This window comes from Ovis aries, chromosome 14, assembly GCF_016772045.2.
Source record: "Ovis aries strain OAR_USU_Benz2616 breed Rambouillet chromosome 14, ARS-UI_Ramb_v3.0, whole genome shotgun sequence".
Classification (NCBI taxonomy): domain Eukaryota; kingdom Metazoa; phylum Chordata; class Mammalia; order Artiodactyla; family Bovidae; genus Ovis; species Ovis aries.
In genome coordinates this window covers 4,145,752-4,167,035 of record NC_056067.1, presented here as the reverse complement: position 1 = coordinate 4,167,035, position 21,284 = coordinate 4,145,752, and the positions used below count along the sequence as shown (strand labels likewise).

At 44.3% G+C, this 21,284-nt stretch overlaps 1 protein-coding gene across 1 annotated transcript in view; it reads left to right on the top strand.

Moving 5' to 3' along the window:
* The first annotated feature begins 2,287 nt into the window (after window positions 1–2,287).
* The window catches only part of ADAMTS18 (ADAM metallopeptidase with thrombospondin type 1 motif 18), a 147,264-nt gene continuing 128,267 nt past the window's right edge, over window positions 2,288–21,284 (top strand). The window contains exon 1 of the mRNA XM_015100376.4: window positions 2,288–2,402. The gene's annotated coding sequence lies outside the window, so the exon portion shown is untranslated. The remainder of the gene's footprint in view (window positions 2,403–21,284) is intronic.

Sequence of the window (21,284 nt, the reverse complement as noted above, 5' to 3'; positions counted from 1 at the left end):
TCCTTTTGGGGAGGAGAGGATGGCAGAGTCATGGAGAAGGCTGTGCCACCCAGGAGTGGGTGAGTGAGGGGACCCAGGAGAGCCAGGAATTTGCCCTTGAGAAATTCACCATTTGTCCAACCAGAAAAGCTGGCTGCAGTTTCTAAAACAACCCTTCATTGTTTCATCACGGCCAAATGGCTTGAGATCCCCTCCATTCCAGTCGGCACCTGTAAGCACCTCGTGTTAGACAGCCCTTGGGCGGATTAATCAGATCACTCACTGCAGGGGCTCTGATTGCCCCTCTTCGCTTGAGGCACTGGATATTACCATCAGCCCCTTTGCAAACAAACCAGCAGCAGGTGTCTGGGTAGGGGGCTTTGCAGGCTGATTCGAGGAAGGCTGGCTGGATAAAGCTCCTGCGTGTTCTCCCAGCTAAGAGCAGGCAGAGAGAGCGTCAGGTGGCTTTGCACAAGGAGGTAAGAATCAACATAGCATAGAGACTGTCTGGAGCGTGTGTGATTTTGACAGTTAGGTTTTAGCCTGGGGGAGGGAGGGAGGAGGTGTTTTCTTGCTGTGTTTCATCAAAAAGTCTTGTACACGGAAAGCACCATAGTAGAGGTTTTGAAGGGAAGTGGTGTGTGTGCTGCTCAACTTTTTAAGGTTAAGAGAAAAACATTTTTTTCAATTGCTTTCTGTTACACATGGCAATTAGATAGTATTTCTAGTTAAAGAAGTGAAGAAAAAATGGGAAGGATGGCAAGAACATTGTAAGAATGGGTTTCTCAAGCAGTTTGAGTCTCAGATGATTCATATACAGAAGAACACCATTGAAAATTGCCATATTGGGATTTTTTTAAAATTCAAATATAGGACCAAATAGAATATCACTCATTGATCCCTGCTAGCTACAGGGCTTCTGTTCATTCTTTAGCTTTCTTTCTTTCCTTTTCAGTTGTTGACTATTTTGGGAAAAGGGAAATTCCTCTTGCTTTTCCTCCTCCAGTAACCAAGGACCCAAGTGACTCAAACATGCCTCTTAGTTATTTGGAATCTTTCTAAACACTATCCAAATTAGTTTCCCATTCTGTGCCTAGAAAGTGGAAACCCAGAGTGTTTTTTAATGCGCAGAGGGCATATTCCAAGTCACTTTGTGGACGATACTTTTCAGTTTCAATGTCCTGTGATACAAAACAGTGTGCTGGCCTCTTTTTTTTTTTTTCAAGCAGCAAATTGTTGTTTAACTTCTGCTCTCCGGGACAAGCAGCAATTAGTGCTGCTCTAGGGAGCAATGGGGAAGGTATTTTTAAACACGTCTTTCCAGGTGTCCCCTGATCTGACACGCCCCCACCAACATGTCTGAGCAGTTTTCAACATCAGACTGTAGAAGGAAGTCCTGACAATTCCGAGGCATTTTTATGTATCCACTCTATTTTATGCTTACAATTAAATGGAATTGTCCCAGAGAAAGCTCGCTGTAAAACATTCGGTGATACGAGTGCTGTGATACGAATGCTGGAGTTTTATTATCACGTATAATTAATATTGGAAGCATAAAATGGCAGTTACTTGTTAATTACCTGAGATTTCATCTCAAGTTACTCAGCGCCATGAGTTATATTTGAAATTTAAGCTCTGTCCATCTTCCTCCCCTCCCCTCCCCCCCACACACAAATGCTCCCAGTGTATTTTAAACAGAGGTATTATCTTGGGGGAAAGTTCCTTTCTTTGACTTTATGTCTCCATGGTTATAATATTGTCTCCTCCAAGTCGACTTTGATGTGTGGATGACTCCATGGCGGATGTATAAAAAATCCACCTCTCTCTGCAGACCGTGGACGTCGTGGCATTTTCCACGAACATTCTTGATGTTCAGCAAGACGGTGCTTGACTCTTAGTTTCTGGAGGAATGACTGTGGCGGAGCTAATTGTCAAGATCACAAAATTCTCCCTGTCATGAGCTGCTCTGAGTGATATATCGTCTAGGTGCATGGCAGTGGAGACAAATATCTTTCAGCTGTGCTTTGCTCACTGCCAGCCTGTGGGAAAGGGGCCCCCGGGGCGTCCTGGGCTCGGGTGCTGACAGCCAAACCTTTCCCATTGCAGATTACGTCTTTGTCACGCCAGTAGAAGTGGACTCGGGCGGGTCATATATTTCCCACGACATTTTGCACAACGGCAGGAAAAAGCGGTCGGCGCAGAGTGCCAGCAGCTCCCTGCATTACCGATTTTCAGCATTTGGACAGGAACTACACTTAGAACTTAAGCCCTCGGCGATCTTGAGCAGTCACTTTATTGTCCAGGTACTTGGGAAAGATGGTGCCTCAGAGACTCGGGAACCCGCGGTGCCGAGATGTTTCTATCAGGGATTTATCAGAAACGACAGCTCGTCCTCCGTCGCTGTGTCTACGTGCGCCGGCTTGGTAAGCACCCCGACTCCCTCTCGCCTGCGGTTTGTGTAACTGGAATGAACAGATGTCTATAATGCCGAGCGCTCTTGCAGCCAGCTCTACATATTCACACTGTCAGCTCTGATACGTAGAATCTTCTCAGCTGAATTAATCTAAGCTGCTCCCAGGAAAAGAAAATCTAATAGAACTTCAGTTACCATTTGAGAATGTTCTTTTGATGTTTATTGGTCTGGGCCTCTTCACTCTCCATGTTTGAGGCGATCCCTGAGGAAATTAATTTGATGGATGCCATTCGCTTTGGAAAGTTGAGAGACCAGGCTTTATATAAATCTAGCAAGCTGCATGCCTCTACAGTGCTCTGACACAAGGGAAACTTATTTAATGCAGGAGTACATTCACAGCCCTGAGAAGCCTGACCTTCCCTGTGCAAGGGAGGCCTCCTGTTTTCTTTCCACTAATCCGTTAGTGTTGTCCTGCAAGTAAGACATCCTTTTAGAATGTGATGTGGTGTGTGTGCGGGCTGGTGGGGTGAAGTGTGACATCCAGGAAGGCAGGGCATTTAAAAGCATTCGGGACAAGCAGTATTGCCTGCTGTGTAATCCTCACTGTTGAGCTCGAGACCCGTAATATTAGGATAAATGATACTTGTCTCAGGATTTGGGCATTTGTGCATTAGTAACTGGCGATCTGGGTTGATGCCATCTTGTGTTACAGTTGGGAAGTGTCTGTAACTGACAGAAGTGTGTGTGTGTGTGTGTGTGTGTGTGTGTGTGTGTGTGTGTGTTGAGATGCACAGTGGTCTCGCTCTGGTGTGGCTAGAAGAAGGAAAACAGGAGGAAACCTCAATTCAGCATGTAGTTAGTAATATACATGATACGCTCTGACCGAGCAAGAGGGTGGGGCTTAGGCGCTGGTTAAGGAGCACTTCCATATTCTTGGCTAGCTGAAACTTTATTACGTTAACTTTCCCCGCTCCCCCCCCCCACCCCCGCCACCATGTTGTGGCTTGACACATAACTAAAACGGTTCATCAAATCAGAGTTACAATGTTTTGTTATGGTCTTTATAGAGTGAAGCAAAGATTTAACAGTTCTCAACTAAGCTGCATCTGTTTAAATGAACGATATGGCTTACTGGTGACTACATATTCTAACCTGGTTACACACACACAGGCAGCACCCACACCTGTGAATATATCTTGTGCTGGTTGGTTGGTTGGTTTGGTCGTGATGAGTCTCCTGACCTTTTGGAAGCATCCTCCTCTCTCCTATTTCAGTATTCTGACATCTTCAGAAGGTGGTCAGGCCCTCCATCACGGTGGCTTACACCACCCCATTCCACATAACCCAGCGGTTAGGAGCAGTCTGTCCAAGGTCATTTTCACACTGGCCCTTACTAGAAGGGCCTTGGGCAAGCTAGGAACCTCCCTGTGTCTTAGCGTCTTCATCTCTGCAGTGGGAATGGCAAGAGGGTTTACACTGCAGGGCTGTGGGGGTGACGTGACTTCTACATGCAAAGAGCTACAGCAGGTCTAGGAAGGCACTTGGGCTCCTCATGCTGGATGAGCTCAGGATTCCACTCTGTGTGAGTGATAGGAAATCTGACCCTGCTCATCTGATCCCATATGCATAGATGTTGGGTTGTTTCTCTTAAGAAGGAGATGCACTTTAGAACAGGGAACAGAGAGCTACTTCATATGTAGAATGAGGCAGGCTACACAGTTTCATCTTATCGGCAACCACATCTGCCTGTGTATAAGGCCAATATACAGTTTTTTGCTGCATGCCAGTCTGACTTTGTTTGTTTTTATGTTTTAAATTTGATTTTTATTTTATGTTGGACTGTAGTTTGATTTACCAATGTTGCGTCCGTTTCAGGCATATAATAAAGTGATTGAGGGTTTTATATAGATATATACTTTGGCCGCCTCATGCGAAGACTTGACTCATTGGAAAAGACTCTGGTGCTGGGAGGGATTGGGGGCAGGAGGAGAAGGGGACAACAGAGGATGAGATGGCTGGATGGCATCACTGTCTCGATGGACGTGAGTCTGAGTGAACTCCGGGAGTTGGTGATGGACAGGAAGGCCTGGCATGCTGCGATTCATGGGGTTGCAAAGAGTCGGACACGACTGAGCAACTGAACTGAACTGACTGATATATATATACACACACACATACAGATATACATACACATTCTTTTTCAGGTTTTTTCCCATATGGTTTATCACAGAATATTGAGTAGAGTTGCCTGTGCTATGCAGTGGGTCCTTTGGGATGGAAGTGAAAGAAGTCATTGGAAACCACATCTGCCTGTGTGTAAGGCCAATATTCGTTTGTTTTCTTTTCATGCCAGTCTGGTTTTGTTTGTTTCTATGTTTTCAATTTGATTTTTATTTTATGTTGGACAATAGTTTGATTTACCAATGCTGTGTCAGTTCCCAGTGTATAGCAAAGTGATCGAGTTTATATACACACACACACACACACACACACACACACACACACACACACACACACACACACACACACACACACACACACACACACACACACACACACACACACACATATACACACGCATGCTTTTTCAGATTTTTTTCCCGTATAGGTTATCACAGAATATTGAGTAGAGTTGCCTGTGCTATACAGTAGGTCCTTTTTGATTATCTATTTTATGCATAGAAGTGCATATATGTTAATCACAAACTCCTAATCTTTAGCACTGCACTACCTGGGAAGCCCATACATTCTCTCCTTTGCATACCAGTCTGATTTTTGTTTTTGTTTTTTAATTCAATTTTTATGTGTTCAGCCACTCAGTCATTTCCAACTCTTTGCGACCCCATGGACTGCAGCACGCCAGGCCTCCCTGTCCATCACCAACTCCCTGAGCTTACTCAGACTCATGTTCATCGAGTCAGTGATGCCATCCAACCATCTCATCCTCTCTTGTCCCCTTTGGACTATAATTTGATTTACAATGTTGTATTTCAGGTGTACAGAAAAGTGATTAAGTTATTTGTATATGTATAACCCATTCTATTCCAGATTTTTTCCCATATAGGTTATCACAGAATATTGAGTAGAGTTGCCTGTATTATACAGTAGGTCCTTGTTGATTACCTGTTTTATGCATAGTAGTATATACATGTTAATCCCAAACTCTTAATTTATCCCTGCCCCTCTCCACACCTGTCCACTGTGGTCGCCATAAATTTATTTTCCAGGTCTGTGAGTCTTGGAAATAAGTTTGTATCATTTTGGATTCCACATATAAGTGATGATATTTGCCTTGTTCCTTCCGACTTCCTTCACTTACTATGATCATCTCTAGGTCCATCCGTGTTGCTGCGAGTGGTATTACTTCATTCTTTTTTTATAATGCCAATATAAGTTGAAACCATGGAATTCACATTGTTTCTTTTAACAAACCAGCCACATATACTTAATTAACTTTACTTCTCTAGGCCTCGGTTTCCTCTCCTGAACCACGTGAAATGATTTCTAGCACTACTGCCATCTCTAGGCATCTGAGTCTAATTATCAGTTGGTTTACTCCATCAGGGCCCACTAGGTATGGGGTGGGGAAGGTATCAAGCTTATCTCTCTTGCATCACACGCCTCCCCATGTCCTGCCAAGAACTGCAAAATATAAACCCATACAGCCATCCTTAATCAAACAAAAAGAAAAATAAAACAGGGAAGAGGCTCAAACCCCAAAAGAAAAAGCTGAGACACTGCTCTGTAGTGATCTTTGTAACTTCTGTTGAAGTATAGTGTACATACAGAAAGGTGCAAAAATCACGGTGTACAGCCTAATGAATTTTCACAAAGTTCACATCCCTGTAACCAACAGATCAAATAGGACATTACCAGTGCCTGGAAAGACCACTCCCCATCCCTCATCCCCTTCCAGTCACTGCCCACCAGAAGTAACCACTATCCTAATTTGTAACACAGCTTGATGTCATCTATTTAAAACAATTGTACGTAAGAGGGGTTCATACAGTGTTCCTCTGTTTGAGTGTTCTCTGTTGTTTCTAATTGTTGGTGGCTGTTGAAATTGTTTCCAGTTTGGGGCTGTTGTGAGAATACTACCAAACATTCTTGTCTCTGCCTTTTGGTAAACTTACAGACACATTCTGTTGGAAACATACTGAAGGCTGAAGTTTCTGGGTCATAGGGTAAAATATATATGTTCTCCTTTGCTGCTGCTACTGCTGCTGCTGCTGCTGCTAAGGCACTTCAGTTGTGTCCGACTCTGTGCGACCCCATAGACAGCAGCCCACCAGGCTCCCCCGTCCCTGGGACTCTCCAGGCAAGAACACTGGAGTGGGTTGCCACTTCCTTCTCCAATGCATGAAAGTGAAAAGTGAAAGTGAAGTCGCTCAGTTGTGTCCGACTCCTAGTGACCCCATGGGCTGCAGCCTTCCAGGCTCCTCCGTCCATGTGATTTTCCAGGCAGGAGTACTGGAGTGGGGTGCCATTGCCTTCTCCCTTTCCTTTGCTAGATTCTGCCAAACAGCTTTTCAGAGTGGTTGAACTAATTGACGCTGCCGTCAGCAGTGTGTGAAAGTTCCAGTTGCTTCAGATCCTTATCAACACTTGCTGTTATCTCTCTTTTCCATTTGAGACACTCCCATTGATGGATGTGAAGCAGTGCTACATTATGGGTTTTGTTTGAATTGTTCTGGTGGTTAATGAAGTCGAATCCTTTCTTATGCCTACTGGCCACTTCTATACCCTTTTTTATGCTCTATTAATAGATCATATATGGACAAGCAATCGTATATAAGTTTTCTCTGTTATCTGAAAGTAGAGTCTTCTATGAAGCCTTCTGTGAGCCAAAATGACAAAAGCAAAGAAGCAGTTACCTTAGGACACATCTTGGCAGTGAGTGCACAGAAGAAACTGGCATGGAGCACAACAGCTCACAGACGCAGTTCAGAGCTACAGTAGCCAGATGCACAGGTGCTGAGTGCAGTTCCTGGAGGGGGCTTAGTGGTGCCACTTCCCCTGCTGGGGGTGAGAGCTGCCTCTGTAAGGGCTCACTGGAAAACCAACAGATGAACACTCATTGCCATTTTTGTTTTGGGTTTTTGTTTTTTTTTTTAACTTCTTTTGTAAAAGCAAAGTGGTGTAAAGCAAGCTTTTGAAAGTGGGGCATTTCTGCAAGTGTCTTCAGCCCAAATTGTGGCCCTTTTCCCTTTCTTTGTGAATAGAAGCAAGAATTCTGAGCAAAAACACCTTTGCCAACGTATCTTTGGTAGCATGGCTGTGCACCTCTAACAGTGCTGATCTGCATATGAAACACTGTTGAGGGGCAATAGTGAGTGCTGGGAGATGACTTGAGGCTCCAACTGAGGAATCACTTCACTGAGGAGACAGAGAGATGACTCTTTTTCCCCCTGAAATGTCTACATCAGAGTTTCACCGAGAGTGGGGCTGGACAACTGGCATCAGAATGACTTTCAAGGTGCTGGCAACTTCCTAGTATGCATCAGTGTGTATTAAAAAAGTAAGAAGTCACCTTTAGATAACAGAATACCAACAGGAAAGCTAACCATTCTCTTGATGGCTAGGAATCCTGGGAGTGGCTTAGAAAGGGTGGAAGGGTTAAAGTGTGTGTGTGTGTGTGCGTGTGTGCGTGTGTGTGTGTGTGCGTGCACACACACTCCCTCAGTCCTGTCCAACTCTTGTGTGACCCCATGGGCTGTAGCCCACAAGGCTCCTCTGTCCATGGAATTTTCCCGGCAAGAATACTGGAGTGGATTGCTGTTTCCTCCTTTGGGGGATCTTCCCGACCCAAGGATTGAGCCTGCATTGGCAGGCAGATTCTCTACTACTGAACCACCAGGGAAGCCCAAAGGTTTTAACAGTGAAATATATATGAATATATATGCATGTACACCTACTCCAGTAAGGATTTCTCAAGCAGGGAATTTAATAATTCACAATTAAATTCTGTTCAAAATGTTGTCTTAAAATGTACCTGCCCCCACGATAGTGAGTGAAGTCGCTCAGTCGTGTCAGACTCTTTGAGACCCCATGGATTGTAGCCCACGAGGTTCCTCCATCCATGGGATTTTCCAGGCAAGGGTACTGGAGTGAGGTGCCACTTCCCCCCACGATAGACCTCATTTTATTCATCAGTTCAGTAGGCGGCTTGTTGTTGTTGCTCAGTTGCTGTCATGCCCAACTCTTTGTGACCTCATGAACTGCAGCACACCAGATCTCCCTGCCATTCACTCTCTCCCAGAGTTTGCTCAAATGCATGTCCATTGAGTCCATGAAGCCATCTAAACATCTCATCCTCTGTTGCCCCCTTCCCCTCCCACCTTCAGTCTTTCCGAGCATCAGGGTCTTTTGCAATGAGTTGGCTCTTCGCACCAAGTGGCCAAAGTATTGGAGCTTCAGCATCAGTCCTTCCAATGAATATTCAGGGTTGATTTCCTTTAGGATTGACTGATTTAATCTCCTTGCAGTCCAAGGGACTCTCAAGAGTCACAATTCGAAAGTATCAATTCTTATTTACTTGGAATAACCCATCAAACAGGAGTTCCAAACTTCTATTTGTGAATCCTGCCTACCGTTATTTCTGGAGGTGGTAGTTTTTTAAATTTTGAATTTCAGCAGGATCTCACTCTCTCCAGCCCATCACCGCCCCTTATGCCTGGTGGCCCTACAGCCTGTGAACATTATTTGAGTTTGCAAAACTGTGTCCCAGAATCTCAGGGTTGCAGATGAACTGGATCTAATCGCCCTCTGCCACGCGCATACTTGACACTGTACCCAGCTTCCCCTGAGTACCACTTAGATGAAATGCTTAGCACATCCAGGAAGCCCATGCGTTGTCAGGAGACCCTTCGTCTTAATGTTGAACTACATACAACCTGTCTTCTTATGACTCTCATCTGTATTTCTCAGTTTTGTTTTCTGGGATGCTAGGAGAAACCTGTGTCTGTCTTCCTGCATATGAGGAGATCTGAGATACACATCTGCCCCCAAGAGTGGAACTTTCGTGCTCTTTTTTCAGGAAGACAATAATTTTCAGAGTGTGGTCAGCTACATTAGCTTCACTTGCGTGCGTGTGTTCAGTTGTGTCTGACTCTCTGCAGCCCTGTGGACTGTAGCCCACCAGGCTCTCCTGTCCATGGAATTTCCAAGCCAAGAATACTGGAGTGAGTTGCCATTTCCTCCTCCAGGGATCTTCCCAACCCAGTACTCAAACCTATGTCTTCTGCCTCTCTTGCACTGCAGGCAGATTATTTGCCATTAAGCCATCAGGGAAGCCCCAGCTTCACTTGAGGTATTGAAAATTTCAATGTCTTTATGTACAACAGAAGGTCAACGAGACTGAGCCCAGGAATATGTGTTTTTTAATTTTCCAAATGATTCTAATACATACTAACATGAGAGAACCATTGGGTTAAGACATTGAACATGTAGGCAAATCGTTTTTACATTTGCTGTTGGTCTGACAGAGTGAGCCTGTTTCTAAAACTTAGTAGAAATGTCGTATTTGGAGAACCGACTGGAAAGATTATGTCATTCAGTTATTGATGAACTTCTGTTATGTCAGGCACTGTTTGGAGCACAGGGTGGAGAGAGCTGCAAGCAAAGGAATGCTGTAGGAACTTCCCTGATGGTCCAGTGGCTAACACTCCATGCTGCCCCTGCAGGGGTCATGGGTTTGATCCCGGGTCAGGGAACTAAGATCCTGCATGCCATGAGGGGAGAAAAGGTGGATGCTGTATTCTGCTTCATAGCATTTCATTCCAAGGGAGAGATGGAGTGGAGTTGCGAGACCCAGGAATTGCTATTTGATTTTGAATTAAGCTATTATTCAACAGAGCCCTGTAACAAATGGTTCATGGAGTGTGGTTTTAGATTAGCATGTTAACAAGTCAGAAACACCCTGTATTAGAGGTTTTGCCTAATCTGTTTAAAAGTTTCCCTAACTAATTTGATCACGGAACCTGTTTTTCAGGGAACCTCTCTTCATAATCTAGTAGACCTCTCTGGTAACTCAGATGGTAAAGAATGTGCCTGTAATGCAGGAGACACTGGGTCAGGTAGATCCCCTGGAGAAGGGAATGGCAACCCACTCCAGTATTCTTGCCTGGAGAAGTCCATGGATGGAGGAGCCTGGCTGGTTACAGTCCCTGGGGTCACAAAAAGTCAGGCAGGACTAAACAACTAACACTCAGTGGCAAGAAAATCACCAAAGCAATGATTCCTAAAGAGATACTGTAATATTATGTATTGATTTCTGACTCTTGAGAGGCGTTGAGGCATAACAGGGTGGTTTCATGGCCATATATTCCCATAAGGTTCGGGAAACTTTAAGCAAATGTCCTTGCTCTCATACATTTCTCACCTTTGAATGTGCTCACATGCATTGTGCAGCTCCAAGAGGTCAAATTTTGACGAACTTGATGACTTCCCTGCCCACCTCCCTTTTAAGCCACACTTCCATCAACAACTTGCCAGCGTTCCAGGCTTCACCCTGGAAGAGTAATCCTTAGGTCTAAGATGATTTGCCCTTTAATAGTACCTGATGAATCCAGTTACTATGTCCACCCGTTGGGAAAATGCACCTCTTGATTGAGGAGTCTGGAAACTCAGCTCCATTCACCACATGAAGATCCAGGGAAGAGGCATGCAAAGATGCTCCCTGTGTTGCGTTTCCACCCAGGTCTATTCTTTACCTCTGACTAGTCACCTCCACAGTGGACCTGGCTGGCAAGAATGGTAGAGAGCTGTGCTGTTCCTCTGGTGTCTTCTATCCAGTCTCGGATTCGGCTCTAGCCTCAGCATCACGTCAGGGGCTCGGAGTGGAGTGGGTACCACAAGGTCCCTCCAGCCTTGGTTGCGATTTCGTCACTTGGTTTTCGTTTCTTGTTGCTTTATCCCCAGCCGTGAAACCGTAAGTGGTGTTTCTCCTCCATGGCTGGCTGCCCTCTTGTCCCCATTGTCTCCTTCCTGGTGGTGGTCTTTTTGGACTATGACTGAAGGGACCATTCTTTGGAGAGCCTGGGTCCCTGCAAGGAGCTTTGGAAGCAGTTGGATTTCAGTGGGGACACTTTGATCTCGCTCTTTTTCAGAAGTGTTTTATGACTCAGAAAGTTCCGCCATTGAGTTGCTGTTGCTGGCTGCCCGGTAGTCTTTAGAAAGCTGATTTCCATTCATCAAAGGGCTGAAGTTAAATGACCTTAGTCCAGACAGGCAGAAAGAAAGCGGAGACTCTCCTGCTTTGGGAGGCCTTGTTAACCAGCAGAGGTTTGCTGCCTGACACACACCCCCTTGCAACTTTTCAGTCGCTTGAGAGCATCACGTGAAATTAAGGATTAGACTGGGTTCTATTTACAAGGTTTTGAACACAGGCTGACCCAAGTCAGAGATGTTTTCTTAGATTTTTACTTGTTTCATCAATGGCTAAAAGTTTTTTTGTTTTTTTTTTTTTGGCCTCTTTTCTATAGGCCCTCTTCAGACATGGTTTGTGAAGATGATAATTTGCTCAGAACAACACTTTTTGCAAAATGCCAGCCAGTCTCCTTTTTTTTTTTAATTGCCAAGGTTCTTGCCAGAGAGCAGGATCCCCAGACTGATATGAAGGGTGCTCTCATGGGAAGGCAAAAGGCTGATCCTTCCTCCCTGTGTGCTCAGCCTGTTAAAGCATGGCTGCTGAGCATCAGTCTCCCAAGCACCGGAACTGCGAATCTTGTGTGCCTCACCTCAGTTTTCTCATCTGTAAAGTGGGCAGTGGTGACTGCCTCTCTCTCTCTCTCTCTCAGGATCGTGATGGTCTATGATGGATTCCTTCCTCGGTTACTCTTCTTTTACTTGTAGCTTGCTTTTTTAAATTGAGTTGTAGTTGGCATACAGTGGGGCTTCCCTGTGGCTCAGATGGTGAAGAATCTGCCTGCAGTGTGAGAGATCTGGGTTCCATCCCTGGATTGGGAAGATCTCCTGGAGAAGGGAGAGGCAATCCACTCCAGTATTCTGGCCTTGAGAATCCCATGGACAGAGGAGCCTGGTGGGCTACAGTCCACGGGGCTGCAAAAGAGTTGGACGCGACTTAGAGACTTAACAATGTGGGCTACCATAACAGAGAACCGCAGACTGAGGGGCTTAATACATTTTGGATGGCAGAAATCTGAGATCAAGGTGTCAACAGGGTTGATTTTTCTTGAGGCCTCTGTCCTTGGCTTGTTGATGGCTGCCTTCTCCCTTTGTCTTCATGGGAGCCTGGCAGGCTACAGTCCGTGGGATCGCAAAGAGTCAGACACAACTGAGCAACTGATACACACACACTGGTGAACAGTATTATAAAGTTACAGGTGTATATGACAGTGATTCACAATTTTAAAAGGCTCTAGGCTCCATCCCCTGTCGTGCAGTGTCCTTGCAGCTACTTTTATCCATAAGAGCTTGTACCTCTCACGCCCCTTCCCCATTATTGCCCCCACCACTGGTAACCACTAGCTTGTTCCCTATGTCTGTGAGCCTGCTTCTTTTTGATATTCACTAGTTTCTTGTATTTTTCAGATTCCCTGTGTGATATCATAGAGCATTTGTCTTTCTTTGTCTTACTTCACTAAGCATATAAGTTCATCCATGTTGCTACAAGTAGCAAACTTTCATTCTTTTTGAAAAGCATTCCGTTGTGTGTTTATATGTATATATACACACACACAAACATACATACACACGCCTCTTCTTTTCCAGTCATCTGTTGATGGACGCCTAGATTGCTTCCACATCTTGGCAGTTGCATAGTGCTGCTGTAAACACTGGCGTGCATGTATCTTTTTGCACTAGTGGTTTTGTTTCTTTCAGATATAGACCCAGGAGTAGAACTGCTGGGTCACATGGTAGTTCCTTGAAGATTCTTGACTTTGGTCTAGGAGAGGATCTAGGAAGGAAATGGTCATTGAAACTCCTGGCCTGGAGCCTTTTCAGGCTCCTTAGAACAGGAAATGAGCCCTTGGATGTTGGCAGTCATGCTGGTGAGAATCCTGGGGATTTTATGGAGGAAGGTAGCCACCACTTAATCAGTGATGAAGACATAAAATCAGAAAATGAGAGGAAGATAAAGAATCAAAGAGGAAGGAGCTAAGAAATCAATAAAGATTGGAATCAAGGCACACACGATAAGTCAGGGCAGTGGGGAATGGCTTTGAGCTCAGACTTTGAAACCCCAGTGCTGGCCTTTTCTATGTGACCCAGGTCAAACTATTTACCCTCTCTGGGCTTGATTTTTCACTGGCGAAATGAGGATAATTGTAGTTCCTTCCTTAGGGGGTTATGGATGCTTAATCAAAAGAAATAATGCTCTGTGTATAATGCTAGAACAGTGGCAGGCACTTAGTAATAACATGGGTGGTGGTGATAACATATCAAACAGTAATTGGTATTATTAGTAGCAGAATTGGCTAGTGCCAGTCCTCCTGAGCACCCACAGGTAAGGAAGTTTTAGCCTAGATAATAATAACAGTTTATATTGATTGAGCACATATCGAATTTTTAAACAAACTGGAGCCGTGGAGTAGAAGATTCAGCTAAGACACAGACCGAGACCTTTATGATATTTAACTATCAGTTGGCATATTGCTATTCAAAGTCTGAAGTAGCAGTTTACTTCATGTACTTCGGAAAGACCTGGGCACTTCAGGAGGAAAGAAAAAAAAAAAAAAAACCCTACATATACTTATGCTCCACCTCTGAAAATTCAGAAGGTCCTAGGTAGAGCCTGGGTGTCTACTTAAATAAAGGCAGGAAAAGCTTCACAGATTGTTCCGGGGGCACCGAAGACTGTGAATCATTGTCCTAAAGGAGTCTGCGAAGAAGCTTGCCTGCAGGAAAGGGAAGACCAGTGGGACATCCTCTGGGAATTATTTTTGCTCTTGGAACGCGTCACACCTTCCGAGTGTCATCAGCGCTGTCTAGCGTGAGCCTGTGTGTGTGCTCTCAAGGCGGCAGGCAGGGGTTGCTGGGGTGAATCCAGATGTACAGAGGGTTCTTGGTTCTGTATCAGAACTCTTCAGTGGCAAGTACAGAAACTCCATCTTGAACTCACTTAAGCGTAAGAAAATATGTATTTTTGGCTCTGGAGCAGTCTTTCTCATTCCTCCTCCTGTCTGTCTCTCCGTTTCTCTGCCTCCCTGTTTCTCCCCCCTCACCCCTTCTGCCCACCACCGACCCCCTTCCTCCGCCCGCCTCTTCCGCTCCCCACCTGTACTGGGATGACTAGCTTCCAGCAAGGCTGGACCCAAGCTCCCAAATCCCATCATCACTGTCCTCTTTCTGTCAGCCTTTCGGCTCTTTCTACTCCTGCTTGTTGCGCCTTCGCGTGCAGGACCCCCGAATTCCAGATGTGATTCAGACGCTGCCCTGGGAGCCTGGTGTCACACGTGACTTGCAGTGACTCCGCGGTTGTAACTGACGTCATACGTGGGAACAAGCCCGTGGGGCTCTTGGCTTTATTTGCTCCCTCACCTGTCTGTAAGCCTCAGAGGGCCCCACTCAAACCCTCTGTGTCCAAGCAAGACTAAATCAGATTTTGGATTGTATATTGGCCTGTGAATTAGTGGATAAAAGGCGGTCTGGGATGCACAGTAAGCCAAGGGCTTCACAGTTACCTGTCAGTTTGAAGCTGTTTTTGAAACCAGAGTTGATTCTTTCTGTTGTGTGTGGCCTTAAAATACACACACATTGTGTTAGTCCATACTTCTTCTGAAGTTGTTTTTTTTTTTTTTGATGGAGTGCCTAAAAATAATGTGTGTCTTGAAGTTCCTTGTTATTCTCTTAATTCCTGTATATTTAATCACACCCTTATAATTAATATGTTTGTTTCTAGTTTGTTTGCTATTGCTAAAAAAGTATGCATGTATATGGGCCTTCTAAGTTGTATGCAATTCTATATTTTTGAGAGAGACAGAAAGACCCACCTTGTGAAAAGCTGGGATGCCAAACACAGGCAGGATATTAGCTATGGCCAGAGATGGACTTACTGATATTGACATTATCCACCCAATACCATGCTCACCTTGGTTGTATAACATGCAGCATTATGAGAACTTGTTTCGTTTTGTCTTCCGTGAGCCTAAGACAGTCACTTAGGAAACCAGTTGTCTCCAGCAGAGCATGCGTGCTGGGGAAACTGCACAGTTTCCCACCGTCAACAGTAAACAATTTAAGAGAAAATCGTACTGATTAATTCCCGAAGGCCAAGTATAAACAGGACTAATGTTAACAGTGCACATGAAGGCTCTCAGGACCCAAAATATTTGCCTGGGCTTCCTACACATCTGTCCACAAACCCGGGAGCTCCTCCTCGGTGAGATCAAGTCATTCCCGTGGAAGTCGGTTCCCACGGTTTTCCTATCCAATTATAGGGCCGCGTTCACTCAAATACCATAATGCAAGTCTGGTGAGCGTGTTCTGTCTGGACTACATGCTCACCTCTCCTGAAGGGATGCCTTTGATGTATGGGAGGATTTCAAGTTCAGCTGAATTCTTTTGATTGCTTATTCATGCCACTGAGCTTTGGAATATCTTATCTGCCCTTATTACCACCGCAAGTCAAGGGGGCATGCTTTCCAGTATAAATTATAAAGTGCACATCACTAATTTACTAGAAGGCAGCTATGCGCACACCCTTCTTTAGAACCAGCACTTGAAAGGGATTGAGATAAGCTCGTCAAAGGAGATTATCTCTCTGATGATTTACCGAGTTCTCCCACAGCGCCGTGCTGTTGCAGTGTCTGTGGGTTCATTCTGCTACTTCGCAGTTCAACCCCCTTTCGTATTTTACTCTGTCACTTGCAGGAGGCGAATGAAGAGTTACCCCAGATGAATTTCTCTGTGGATGAATAAGGCACACAGTTTTTATTTCCCGCTCAATTGTCGAGTTTAGGTCTATTTTAGGCAGCACAGAGATGGGGCCAAAAGAAAATATTGCTGAAATGCATTCTCACTCTTTAAATACGCTAATGTATTTCCCTAAGGCTTAGTCTTATCTCGGGGTTTTACAGTCATTGTTTTCCAGTAAAAGACATTGAAGTAAGATGAATTCCAATCCCTTTAAAAGATGCTTTACTCTTGTGGGAAGCAAATGCTAATTTCTGTTTAATGGTATATATTTAACACTGTCATTTGTGTTAAAATAATATCAAGATCAATGAGTCTTAACATATAGAGCTTTAAAAAATACAAATGCCTAGATCCAACTGAAAGCAGAATGGCTGCGAATGGGGGCCAGATACCTATGTTTTGAAAATACTCCCTAGTTTTTCAAAGACTCCCCAGTTGATTCTAATGTGCAGTCAAGTTTGAGGAGCCCTGCTCTAGATAAATGTCCCCAGAGGCTTTAGAGATGCTATCACCTTAGAAATGCTTTGTGCAGTAGTTTAAGAAGGCGGCATGGTATGTTAAAATGCATGGGATTTGGGAAGTTTATCTCTTTCACTTAAGAGTTAATGTGATCTTGGTGAAATTATCCTTTGTAAATACGCTTTATTTTGAAATAGTTTTAGATTCATAAGAGAGAGCTCCCATGTATCCTTCACCCAGCTTTGGGACATCATCAAATTATCTGAAAATCTAGTTTCTTTGTAAAGCAGAGATGAAAACAACAACAACAACTTCAAAGTGAAATTGCACACCTCAGGTTCAGACTTGAACCCAGGGGTTGGGACTTGAACCCACTGTCTTCTCATTGAGGTCACACACCTGGCCTTAGGACTTAATGAAGCTTGAGTTCTTTCTCTCATCGCAGAAAGAATTCAGTGAGAGACAAAAATGATAGGTAAGAAGTGGATTTATTTAGAGAGATACCTCATAGACAAAGTGTAGACCATCTCAAAAGGCGTGAGCGGCCCTGGGAGACACACACCAGGCAGCGTGTGGGCCATCGCAGAAGGCAAGAGGCCCCGAGATACAGAGCGGTTAGTGTTTATGAGTTGGGTAAGTTCATAGGCTAATGAGTGGGAGGATTGTTCAACTGTCTGGAGAAAGGGGCAGAGATTTCCCTTAAGCAGTTGGGTCAGTGCCCATTTTTGGGACTTTTATGGTTGGCCTGGGAGCTGTTGTGGCGCTGGTGGGTGTGTTGTTTAGCTCGCGCTAGTATATTACAATGAGCCCCGATGAGGCTCAGGCTCCACTGGAAGGCGAATCTTCCGCCATCTTGGCCCTTGCTGGTTCTAACCAGGTTATGTTGTATCCTCAAGGGCTGTGTCATTCTTGTTCCCTGCCCCCTTTACTCCTGTTTGGAAAGGGTTACTGTAAGAATTAAATGAGAGAATGATAAAGTGTAAAAGCTGTGGGAGATAGAGTTCTAAGTGGGCCCCCAAGCTTCCCAGCCCTCCAGTGATTTGCTCACTGGTGCTAATTTAGGTGCTGCTGGGAGGGGATTTTGCAGATGTAATGAAGGCATCAAATCACTTGACCTTACAACAGGGATATTGTCCAGGTAGTGAGAGCTATCCTATGATCACACAGAGTCAGGAAAGTCAGAGAGCATCGTAGCTAGAGGGATTTGTGAGAAATTCTCCATGGCTGGTTTTGGAGGCGGAGGGGACCACGTGGTGTCTAGTGACGACCAACCAGGAAATGAAGCCTCAGTTGTACAAATAGAAGGGACTGAATGCTGCCAACCACCTGAATGAACTGGAAAGTGGGCTTTTTCCCAGAGAAAGGAATGCAGCCTGGTTCGGGCAGGAGCCCCGAGCCTAGAACCCAGTCACGCCGTGCCCAGACTTCTAACTTGCAGAACTGTGAGCTAATAAATTGAGATTATTTTTAAGCTGCTAAATATGTGGTAATTTCTTCTAGAGCAATAAAAAAAAAGAAAGAAAAACAAAGACAGAAAACATCTAGAGGGCTTCCTCTGCAGCTGGTGTGAACACGTGATGAGTCCCTGCCCATCGTAGAATCTGGGTGTCTGAGATTATCCATCAGCTCCTCATGGAGCACGTGGGATAGTGGGGTCACTGTTCACAGCTGTGCAGTAAATTGTGATATTTAGCCCAGGGCTTCTCGCCGCGCCATTGAGGTGTAGATGGACTCCTGGGGCTCACTGCAGGGGTGGGGAGGGGGCGGTCTGGGGCATTGTAGGGTTCTCAGAAGCATCCCAGGCCTCTACCCACGAGATGTCAGTAGTACCCCCCGGCTGTGTCCAAAACTGTTTCCAGACGTGGCCAGGTATTCCCTGGGGACACCAGGAAGAACCAGTGATACTAAACTATCACAAACTGGCCTCTTTAACAGAATGCATTTGTGTAAGTCTATTTTTTTTTCAGGGTATACTTGTTGATCTCAATGCCATGAAGAATAACGATGTTAGTTACTTCACTTACTTTGGAGGAATTTAGCTAGGGAGACCAAGATGAATGATGTATGGGGGCTGGAGAGTGAACTGACTGGAGGCAGAAAAACTGTCTGGAAATACATTTAAAAATGTGTATTTGTTTTGAATTTCACAGAATGCCAACCTACCCTGCTGAAAATAGCTGGATCTCTGTTGGTGCAAAGATATCTTTATAAGAAAATTGACTTGCATTCTTATGCAGGAGGGAACCTAGCCATGGAGGATGTAGGTTAGAAATGTGGGTTCTGTTTCTGAATTTGCAGCTGAGCTTAGACAGAAGTTAAACATCCTGCGTGTTCTCTTGATCTATAAGGTTGGGTGCAGTGGGCAATTCTGGGGATGAAGTGGGAATGTTCTCTGTGTTTTGTGATTGTGTGTTCAACCATTATGCTAAGAAAGATTGAGGGCAAGAGAAGGGGCAACAGAGGATGAGATAGTTGGATGGCATCACTGACTCAACGGACCAGAGTTTGAGCAAGCTCCAGGAGATAGTGAAGGACAGGGAAGCCTGGTGTGCTGCAGTTCATGGGGTCGCAAAGAGCTGGATATGAGTTTGTGACTGAGCAATAACATTCAACCTAGGAACCTTGTAAAGATATATTAGATCTCTCTATCACCTGCATGGAATTGGGTGATTTATTATACATTAATTTCTTAGTACTTGGAGAGGCAAGGTACTCAGGGAAGTTTGGAGCTCTGTTTTTTTTTTTAAATATATTTATTTTAATTGGAGGATAACTTTACAATATTATGGTGATTTTTGCCATATTGCCATATATTGAGAGAGATACAGATGTAAAGAACAGACTTTTGGACTCTGTGGGAGAAGGTGAGGGTGGGGTGATTTGAGAGAAGAGCACTGAAGCATCTATATCACCATGTGTAAAATGGGGGACCAGTGCAAGTCTGATGCAGGAAGCAGAGCACTCGAAGCCAGTGCTCTGGGACTCTTTCAATTGGAATGCTAGGTGAGGAACCTGAGTTTCTCATATGCAGAGGTTTACCGGCTTAGCTGAGCACTGAATCTGTTTCTGTCATCTCTTCTTTGAATAGACCCTTCATCTAAGAGTGAATAGTACAGTGGTCCTATATAATTTGCAACATTCTTTAAATTACTCAGTCTCTTTATAAACATACCAGGTAAGCAAAGCCAAGGTCACTTCAGGGCCTATATTCTTAGCTCTCAGTAATGAATTACTAGTATTTCTCCTCTTTCTATTTTAGTATTTCTTCTTTCTCTCTCTTCCTTCCTCTTTTCCACCCATCTACCCATCCTTCTGACCCAAAACATTTATTCCAAATAAATGTTTTGTGTGCCCAAGTCCTATCATAGATTTTAGAAATACCAAAATGATAATGTGGACCTTTAATCCTAGGATATTCTGTTGCCATTGTGGGGAGGATTGGTGGCAGGGATATATAGACACATAGGGACAGGGTAACAAGTTAATGTAATTGCTAAGGTGTGTTTAAAGAACCACGAGAGTGCAAATAAGGTAAGACATTTTTCTTTGAAATTTGAGTATAGTTGCTTTACAGTGCCGTGTTTCGGCTGTACAGCAAAGTGAATGAGCCACATATACATATATTTCCTCTTCCTTGGATCTCCTTCCCGTTTAGATCAGCACAGAACATTGAATAGAGTTCCCTGTGCCATAAGTAGGTTCTCACTGGTTATCTGTTTTGTACACAGTAGCATAGTGTATCTCTTGACTTCCTACTTTTGCATTCCAGAATTTCATTCCTATAATGAGAAGGACATCTTTTATGGATGTTTGCTCTAGAAGGTCTTATAGGTCTTAGGAAGTCAAGAAATACCTGGAGGAACAGGCAAATTTGGCCTTGGAGTACAAAATGAAGCAAGGCAAAGGCTAACAGAGTATTGCCAAGAGAAAGGGCTGGTCATAGCAAACACCCTCTTCCAACACCACAAGAGAAGACTCTGCCCATTGACCAGGTGGTCAATACCAAAATCAGATTGATTATATTCTTTGGAGCCAAAGATGGAGAAGCTCTATACAGTCAGCAAAACAAGACAGAGAGCTGACTGTGGCTCAGATCATTAACTCCTTATTGCCAAATTCAGACTGAAATTGAAGAAAGTAAGGAAAACCACTAGACCATTCAGGCATGACCTAAATCAAATCCCTTATGATTATACAGTGGAAGTGACAAATAGATTCAAGGGATTAGATCTGATAGACAGAGTGCCTGATGAACTATGGATGGAGGTTCGTGACATTGTTCAGGAGGCAGGTATCAAGACCATTCTCCGAGAAAAAGAAATGCAAAAAGGCAAAACGGTTGTCTGAGGAGGCCTTACAAATAGCTGAGAAAAGACGAAAAGCGAAAAGCAAAGGAGAAAAGGAAAGATATAAGCATCTGAATGCATAGTTCCAAAGAATAGCAAGAAGAGATAAGAAAGCCTTCCTCAGTGTTCAATGCAAAGAAATAGAGGAAAACAACAGAATGGGAAAGATGAGAGATCTCTTCAAGAAAATTAGAGACACCAAGGGAACA